Genomic DNA, 10,240 nt, shown 5'->3' on the forward strand with positions numbered 1-10,240 from the left:
CCTCACTAGGACCCCAGCACTCAGGCTCTACTCTGCCCACCCTGTGTCTCTCTGACTCGGGGGTGGTAGCCACCAGCAGCTCAAGTCTCTGAGGGTGCAGACAGACCTCCCAGAGACACACCGGGTCCGGGAAATGACAAGTTGATGTGAGGCACATGAGCTGAGGATGTGGACTTGGGAGATGCCTCGAGATCTAACCTGCTCCCTTCTCAGAGAATGAAATGAAGTCTAGAGAGTGTAATTAACCTGCCTGAGGAAATGCAGACAGAAGCAGACAGAGACTAGCTCTGAGATCTCCTGCCCGCCATGGTCTCCACTATTCCCTAAGGTGGAAAAAAGTAACGGTATTTATCCACGCACAGATGACTTGTACTCTCCTCTATTTGAAAAAGCCTTTGGGCAGCTTTCAATGAAAGAGGAATGCATAATAATGGCATTTAAACAAAGGTAGAAAGAATAAGGGGCATTTATTCAAGGGGGTAAATAGGGCTATAAGGAGCAACAACAGGACCCCTAAATACTCAGGTGTCCTGGAGGCTGAGCTGCAGCCCTCATTACCCAATAATAGGAGGTTTGAGATTTGTCACAAAAACTTTATCCAAATGTTAAACTTCAGTGAAATTATTGCTGCACTATAATGGACGGTGTCTTTAATAACACTTTCATAAAAGGTGTGGGACAATTCTTTCTAGTTACAATGAATTGGTTCTGTCTAATTCAGCATTTCCGTGGGCACCTAAAGAAGTAGGGTCTATGGGTGTACACCACTGTGCTAACTTGACTTGATTCAGAGTTACAGTGTAAAGTCTTCAAAGCAATAGTTTTCAAATATTAACGTACAAACAACTGAACTGGGAGGATTTTTAAAAATCCAGGTTGACTGCCCTCTCCCAACTCCCACCCCCAATTCTGACTTCGTATGTCAAGGGTAGAGCCTAAGAATCCGAATTTTAACCATCTCTGATTCTGATGCAGGTGGCCAGTGGAGCACATTTTGAGAAAAAACAATCTAGAAGAACAAATAGTTTATATGTCCCTTAGCCTTGACCAGCCCCTTTGAATATAGATTTTTCCATACTTGGTTTTTAATAAGGAGTCAGCAACCTGAGATAAAGGTCTCAGCAAAGATATGGGAAGTGCAAAGGCTCTGAGTCGTTGATTAAAAACAATTCCCAGGCTTGATAGTCCAGGAATATAGGGCATAGAGGTAGCATTTGCTTAATAAACTCGAACACGTGAGGGGCACTGGAGGGCAGAAGAAGAGCAGGAGAAGGTGGAAGAGGAGCAGAGAGAAAGGCCAGGCCGGTCACTCTGCAGCTCACCTTTGCAGCTTTGCCATTTTCCCCAGGCCGGCCCTGTTTGGCTTCTGCTGTGCCCTTGGGCATTTGTGCGGCCCTGCTGTCTTTTGAGCGCTTTTCATGGGAAAAGTTGCTCTGGAATCAGAGGTGGGGCTAAAGTGGTGCTGCATAGGGGTCCATGGATTCCTAAGGATTACTCAGTGAGTTTGGTGGGCCCCTCCCCCTGACATCATGCATGAATATTTTGTGTACAAAAAGGTACCTATTGGGCGGTGCCTGTGGCTCAAGGAGTAGGGCGCTGGTCCCATATGCTGGAGGTGGCGGGTTCAAACCCAGCCCCGGCCAAAAACCACACACACACAAAAAAGGTACCTATTATGACTTCCAACAGATTCTCAAAGGGGCCGTAAATGATCCCAAATGGTTGAGACTCACTCATGCAGCTCAAGGGACATTAAGCACTGTGTTCAGATCTGTGTGTCCCCACCACGTTCCAGCCTCAGGTCAGTTAGCTGACAACCTCCTTGGTGACGGCCAGGTCACTAAATGTCCCTTTCTCCCCAGGAGTCACCCTCCCTGCCTAATGTGAGGATTATGGCAGCAAAGCTGTCAGGCTTAATTTCAGCAAATTGTTATGGGTAATTAGTCCCTTCTAATTGCTCATGGAAATAGTAATTTTAGGTGGCAAGATTATTCTATGCTGCTTGTTAGTAGACTCTCCAGGGTCAAGAAAACACCAGTGAAATGGCTACAACCTGGCATTCCATCTTTGGCATTCTCCTTGATATCCAGAGAACGCGTTTAGTAAAGTCTGCTCCCGCTCCGTGAAAAGTACAGAGCACTGATTTCCTTTTATCCTTCTGCCAAGTGAAGGATTAGAGAACTTTCAACTTTTTCTTCCTACTGCCAGCCCATGTCAGGCTTCACAGACATGCCGATCATTAACTTGAAAAGCTGGGGGAAGTTCCTGGCTCTTCCATTTTCTTGTTTACCTGCTCAGCCAAGTTGCTCTACAGCCAAGTGAGTTTTGAATAAATAGGGTCTTAGGTGAAGAAATATTTGACTCAGCTCACGTTGAATATTTTCACTGCTTTTCACGTCACTGAACAAGGGGGCCGGTTTGACCGATGGGTCAGGACAGGTTTGCCTCACGGCTCACTGTGTGCCAGCTCAGGGGAGGAGTGGCTAGAGGGTAGAGAACTCACCTCAGTCGTTTCGGAAGCTGGGGCTTGATTGGCTGTCTACTGGCTGCGTCACACTCGGTCCCTTGGTTGACCTCTCTACACCCTCATTTCATCATCTGTCAGAAGGGACAAAAAATAATCCCTTGCACCTGGCACAGCTGTCGGCATTAAATGATATCATAAACGCTCAGTGTGTAACAATAAATAACCAAACAAAAAATATTTGCAGATTGCAGAAATATTTGGAGAAATACATAGAGACTATATTGGAGAACCATACATCTAATACAAGGTTAGTAACTAAAATACATAAGGAATTTAATTTAAATTTAAATTTAAATTTTTTTAATTTAAGAAAAAAAAAAACAATTAAAAAAATGGGCCTGAATAAGCATATTCCAAAAGAAGACACACAGAGGGCCAACAGATATGTGAAAATATACTTGATATCACTAATCATCAGGGAAAGGCAGACTAATCCAAGAGGAGACATCACTTCACACCTGTGAACGTGGCTATTACCAAAAAAGACGAAAGATAACAAGTGGTGTTGAGGATGTGGAGAAAAGGAATCTTTACATGCTGTCGGTAGGAAAGTAAATTAGTACATCCACTATGGAAAACAGTAGGGAGGTTACTCAAAAAACTGAAGATAGAAGTACACGTGATTAAAAAAAAAAAAGAAGTACACGTGATTTAGCAATCCTGTCTCTGAGTATGCGGCCTGACAATTAAGTTCATGAACTCACGCTAGAAAAAGTGCTGCATACCTATTGCTGAATATCACTGCAGTCACTTCAAAGTCCTCCCCTTGGCCGTCTGGTGACCATAGTGAAATTCAGCAGTGAGGTGTGTAGCCCTTTTTCTAGGATGAGTTCATGGACTTAATTGTCAGACCTTGTATATATCCAAAGAAACTGAAATCAGTTGTGTTGACACAATATCTGCACTCCCGTGTTAATGCAGCATTATTCACAATAGCCAAGATATAGAATCAACGTATAATGGAGCTTTTAAAAAATGTGGTATAGATACATAGAGGAATAATATTCTGCCTTTAAAAAGGAAATCTGATCATTTGAAACAACAGGGATGAACCTACCTAGAGGACATTTTGCTAAGGGAAATAAGCCAGGCACAGATGACAAATAATGCATGATCTCACTGGAATTTATAATCTAAAAAAGTAAAACTCCTAGAATTAGAGAGTGGAATGGTGGTTATCAGAGGGTGGTGGGATGGGAGGGGGGATGGGCAGATGGTACAAAGTTTCAGAGGAATAGGGTTAGAGATCTATTGTATAACATGGTGACTATAGTTAAATATTTTACTATACTATAGTGTAAAATATATGTGTAAAATGACTAGTGTATATGAAAAATATGATTATAGTGATATATTTTAAAATCTCTAAAAGAGTAGATTTTAATTGTTCTCACCACAAAAAATGACAAGCATGAGATGATAGATATATTAGTTAGCTTGATTTCATCATTTCACAATCTATACATATATTTAAACACTGCAATGTACTCCATAAATGTATACAATTTTCATTTGTCAATTAAAAATAAAATAAAAAGATAGAATGTGCTATTATAATTACAGTACACTTCTCCTTCCCAAATCTTGATCTTACAAAGAAGTCTGAAGTAGTAGAGAAGTCAAAGAAATAAGTATTATACTCAAGCCCAACCATAACTCTGTGCTCTCAAAGCTCGTTAATATAGACACAGCTACCCCCTATGCACTGAAATCCTTTTTTAAATGATGCACATGAGATGGAGATTATTAAATGCTTAATAATTCAGAGCAGTTGGCACTGATTTCAATGCAGATTACCACATTCCCTGAAATCACAGATTTTGTGCAAAACTGACAATAAAGAATTCATGTGAAACTCAGTTTTTCCTCTTTGGCTCTTTCTGATGACACCAAGGACATTCTTTTCATGGTAACTTTTCAAAATGGGAGTTTCATTTTTTAAAACAAGGATTTTTTATTGTTTTTCTCCTGATTTGTTAACTAGCATAAGAATTTATTCAGATTTTTTTTTTTGCAGTTTTTGGCCAGGGTTGGGTTTGAACCCTCCACCTCTGGCATATGGGGCCGGTGCCCCACTCCTTTGAGCCACAGGTGCTGCCTAGAATTCAGATTCTTTAGAAATTAAATGCTAATACAGTTGCTCTTATACTGAGGTGATACTTATGTTTAAGCATTTCGTTTCATATTTTTCTCTTTGAATTTCATGAGGGTCAGTACTCCCCTTTATTGGCTTCCTGAGGTCAGCGTTCCATATCTCTTCTCTATTTACTTTACTCTTTAGCAAGGGCAGTCAGTAGCAGGCAAAGTTTCAAACATTGCCCTGAGGAATAATGGCTAGTTCTCCAGTTATATCCTCATGTAAGAAAAGCCTTCTCAAAGAACTGGAAATAGGAAAGAAGGCTGGAGGTTGTGCATCTCACATGGCGAAGATCTCTCCTTGTTCAACCTTGAATATAATGCTTTCCTGAGCTCTAATTTAGCTAATTATGGAGGAAAGGGGCAGGAAGAGCATTCATAATAATTTCAAGTAACTTATTTAAATGAAGCAATTGGTGGGGTTCCACAGAAATATGAATCACATAGAAGAGCAGAGGGTCATCAGGTCATCTGTATTATAGGGAAAGCAAGAGTATTTGTGCTATGGGTTTGGCTAGTGTTTCTACGGAAAAAATAAACCCATTCTTTTCACCAATCGTGTTCTTTGCCCTTCCAGCTGCTATGGTCTGTGTGACACTTCTTGACAGACTCGACTGTGACCAGATCAACTTGCCCCATGACATTATGTTAGAATACCAGCAATGGCCTCAGCTCCTAATCTCCAAGTTCATCAAACAGCGGCTTGAACTTCATGACCAGACGTCATAAGAAGGTCTCCCAACCCTCCCCTGCAAGTTTATAGCTCAAGTTGTAATGTGAACATCATAACATTTGTGGTATTTACATATAGTTCTCATTCACATGTTAAAATCATAATGGAGAGATTTTATTAAATCCTTTCCTCTTAAAAAAGAAAATTTATTACTCTGAGAGGCCAAGGGGGGCATATTACTTGAGCTCAGGAGTTTGAGACCAGCATGAGTAAGAGTGAGATCCTGTCTCTACTAAAAATAGAAAAACTGAGGCAAAAGGATCTCTTGAGCCCAAGAGTTTGCTATGAGCTATGATGCCATGGCACTCTACCTGGAGTGACAGAGTGAGACAGTCTCAATTAAAAAAAAACAGTTATTATAAAAGAATTTAATAATCACATTAAATTAAATTCAAATTTCATTTTAGAGTAAGATAACTAAATCAGTCTAATAATTAAAATTTTAAAACTCCTGGATTGTGACATTTGGAGTTTCATATGCAGCATTAATTAAGCTCACATCAAAACAGATCAGCCATTTGTAGATCCAGTTACCACTCTGTTTCTGAAACCAATCCAGAAATTCATGTTAGAAAGTTGTCAGGCAGTTCTAGGTATTGGACAAGTGTCAAAAATTGATTATGTACATTCAAAATATTTACAGACATAAGTGTCAGTGTAATGTAGATCTATATGGGAAAGTTGCCCTTAGGGAAATATGAGAATACTTTTTAAAAACTGCACAATTTCAGCACACCACAGAATAGGTCTAGAGGTCTACCTATGCCTATATTTGTGATTTTATCACAGAATATAACAACCCTGGATTACATGTTATTTTTCAGATGAAAACCTTCAGTGATTCAAAGAAAGGTCTTTATTTTTCTTCAGAAGTCACAAGTGACCAAATTGCCTTCTAGCAATTTCTTTCTCTTTTAAAGGAATGTATTTTAAAGGCACTGAAATTTTACTTCATTTCAATGTTAACCAAATGGGCTGAAGAATTAGTAACAATGACATTCAGAGTTGTTAGTCAGAGTTAGTCTTTTTGTGTGACTTTGAGGCAGGTCCTATGCAGACCTGCGGCACCCCCACCTGTCTGCCCCTCTGGGAGGCGTGGGGCACACGCCATCTGCACCATCCTCTCTCTGCATTGATTCTGCCTTGGAGGTTATCAACTTGACATATGTAGGAGTTGGAAAGAGTGGGTGAGGGATGGGTGGGTTATGCCTTACAAACTTGCATAGCATGTAATGTTGTGTACATATATTTATATGGTTGTGGCTCAAATAAAGTTAAATTTCAGCATGATACAGATTATAGACCCTGGAACCATTGTTGCAGACGGCAGAATGGAGGCCTGGGACAGGATCCTCGCTGGCAGTCAACACACCCGAGGCTGACTCAGTCTGAATCGGCCTGCTCCTGTGTGTGAACAGTTTTCTCTTTTCAGTAGGTGTTTATTATCACAAACAGTTCCCTAAGAGGTATATCATTCTGTGAACTTCCTCTGGCAATAGAGATACCTGCAGTGCAATTTTTAAGGTTTCCTATCAAATATGAAGAAAAATCAGAGCTAAAAGTGAGGTACAATAGCATCACAGTCATTTTCTGGTAGAGTTTTTACTTTGTTTCATATTTTTTTAGACCAAGTGGAAATAGCTTCAGAGTACATAAGCCTTCAGTGTCAACTTTTATCTGTGTCCTCATGGAAAATCTTTATTTTCCCTTTTACCAGGAGAAGGGGAGGCCACGAGAGAGAGAGGATGGAGCAGTAACAGTTGGTCGTCCTCTCAGCTCTTCCTGGGACTGTGCTTGTGCTCGTGTGCACACCCCCATATGTGTATGTTTGTGTCTGTGTTTTCTCACTACTACTTCCTGTCTCAACAAATGGTACCAGAATCCTGGGACTCCCCCCTGAGGATTCTCCTTCATTCCCACATCTGATCAGTCACTAAGTTCTATTAGTTGATTCGCAGGAGAGTGTCCCCAGTACCCTTCCATCTTCTCTGCACCCATCCTCACCTAGGCCACCATCTTCTCTTCTTCAGATCTCTGTGGTAGCGTTAGCCCTGATGGCTTTGACTCCACTCTTGAAGCTTGATTGGGTTATTCTCCTGCTTTAAAGCATTTGCATTGGTCTTAGAAGGAAGAGAACAACCCTCAGCAGAGCCTAGGAGCCCTTGCTTTTCACCATGGGTGAGTCCAGCTCACCTGTGTCCCTTCTTACCCTGGTCTCTGCCTCTCGGCACATCTCCCTGGGTTCCTGGGGCACACATTTACAAAGGTGCCACCCTCTATAAAGGTCTGTCTACAGATCCATCCAATGAGAGCGCTCAGCTGAGGGGACAGCTGGCTGTGTTCTCCGGCTCTGGGCCATACCCACTGAGAGGCTCCTCTTCCTGATGTACACAGAAGTATCATACAGGACAATGGGCACTCTTACTGCCAATATCCCTTCCCACGTCAGGGCCTTCTGCTGCCCGCCATCCCTAAAGGGGCCCCCCCATAGCTCATGGCCACAGTTTCAATCGCAACTCAAAGCTCGCTTCCTGATCCTGAACCCAGATTCTTCCAGCCCTGCCCGTGGCTTTCCACAGCGCCTCCCCCACCCCCACCCTGCTCCCACCACCGCCTCTTCAAAGTACTCATCACAGCTCGCAAGTAGGTCTGATTTGGGTCATTATCTAAATAATGCTTAGTGCTTCACCCTTACCCTGCGGTGTTTTGTCCTCGACGTTCCCGACCACTCAGCCGCGTGTGCTCTCTGGCTGGACAGTGGCTGCTCATCTCCTGCCTGTTCCTCTACTCATTCAATCTGCCTTCCTTAGACACCCTTTAAGAAACAGACAGACGGGTGGCGCCTGTGGCTCAAAGGGATAGGGCGCCGGCCCCATATGCCAGAGGTGGTGGGTTCGGACCCCGAACCCGGCCAAAAACTGCAAAAAAAAAGAAAGAAAAAAAAAGAAACAGGCTCACAAAAACTGTCGTCAGGTTATTTCTCTGTGTGTTTGTTGGTGTGCATTTTTGTGTGTTTTTTCCTTTGTTCATTCATTCATTATAAATACATATCCCCTCTTTCCCCCAAAGAATCAGAGACAGCTTACACAGATAAATAAAAGCACATCAGGATAGTGTAACTTAGAACTAAGTGGGAAAGAAATGAAAAAGGAAGGAGTATCAATTGCATGAAGCCTGAACAAATACTATTATAAGACTCACCCCATAGAGTCTGTGCCTCAGACAGGGGCTCTCCCTGGCTCTGAGCTGTCATAAAAAGAAAAGAATGTAATGTTTTTAAGATAAAATTGTGCACAGGAGAACAACTAGGCTTGATTCTGAGAGACCACAGCATGTAGAGGTAAGTGTGGGTCCTGAGTGTGGCACGGTGCAGGGGGCAGAAGTGAGGATGGCTGGGAGAGGTAGGGAGGTATAAGGGAACTCACTCCAGGACCCCACACGCCCTGGGGTAATCCACACTGGTGCACGCTGAGATCCCCAGGGAAGCCTTTCAAAAACACTGTTTGGGGTTCCACTTCAAACCAGCCAGACTCTCTGGGGGTGGTACTGAGAAGCTCTCTTCTAAAACTGTTCCTTGCTAATGTGTAGGCTGTGTTGACAGCCACGGGTTTAGAAGATTAGATGGTCTGTGAATTCCCAGGTGATCTTCTGATTGAACTTCTAAATATTTTTAGATGATGTCTCCACTGGAGCATATAGAAAGAGCAACTTCTTTTACATGACTCTCATTCCTTAATTTTAGGAACAGTATCTTAATCATCTAATATTTTAGCAATTTGCACAGTACCTGGCACATAGTAAGACCGAATAGATTTTTATACATATATATACATATATATCAAATTTATATTGTTTTGTTGTTTTTTGTTTTTTTTTGTAGTTTTTGGCCAGGGCTGGGTTTGAACCCACCACCTCTGGCATATGGGCCCGGTACCCTACCCCTTTGAACCACAGGCGCCGCTCCCAAATTTATATTGTTATATCCAATTTATACATATATACATACATCTATATATATCATTATATATTATACATTTTTATAATTTATGTATAATGTATTAATAACTTACATGTAATATGATATATAATTTACATTTAATAATATATAATTCCCTTCAATTTTACTATGTGTGTATATGGATATACACACATACACCTGTACACACATATATTTGTGTGTATAAAATTATATATATGCACAAAACAAGCAAAAAATCAAAGCCTCATAAAAACCCTTCAAACAAAAATGAACGAAACCACAAAAATAAATAAATAAAAGCAGATATGTGACTTACTATCTCTGAGGCTAATTTTATCCAAGTGTTACCACTTGAACAACCTTTGGAGAAATATACAAGGTGAATTAGGAGGTGATTAGTCAGTATAATTTGCCATGCAAGCTCATTAAGACCCATGACTCCCAAATATTAGCACAGTTAACAGTTGAAGTGTAATAATTGCTTAGTAAAACTTAATTTGTGGTCCAAAATACACTAAGTAAATTTTCCTGGCTTATTTTTATCCAGTTAAAGGATGTTACTTAATGCTTTGTATCCTGCAGTTGTATCGACTTTAGGAATGTAACAAAGTCAGTTTGAATTTTATTTCCTTCTTTGAAATATACAGCTTTGGACATTTGGGATTCGTTTTGGGAAACTTTAATAAAATCTATGAACTTCTTCAGGAAAAGACACAGTCATCCAGATACTTCCCTAATCTGCATGTAATTTCATGGGTTTGCATATGGTCCTCAGGCTGGGTCGTGGCAGGGCAGCTATGCCCACTACCGGAGGCCACAGTTGCTGCTGGTGGCCCTTGCCATATTGCTGTTCTCCCAAGGCACT

The 10,240-nt window shown here is 41.3% G+C and overlaps 1 pseudogene; it reads left to right on the top strand.

Moving 5' to 3' along the window:
* The window catches only part of LOC128587508 (uridine phosphorylase 2-like), a 34,792-nt pseudogene extending 27,579 nt beyond the window's left edge, over positions 1 to 7,213 (top strand).
* Positions 7,214 to 10,240: the final 3,027 nt, after the last annotated feature.

The sequence above is a fragment of the Nycticebus coucang genome, chromosome 6, assembly GCF_027406575.1.
Source record: "Nycticebus coucang isolate mNycCou1 chromosome 6, mNycCou1.pri, whole genome shotgun sequence".
NCBI lineage: Eukaryota > Metazoa > Chordata > Mammalia > Primates > Lorisidae > Nycticebus > Nycticebus coucang.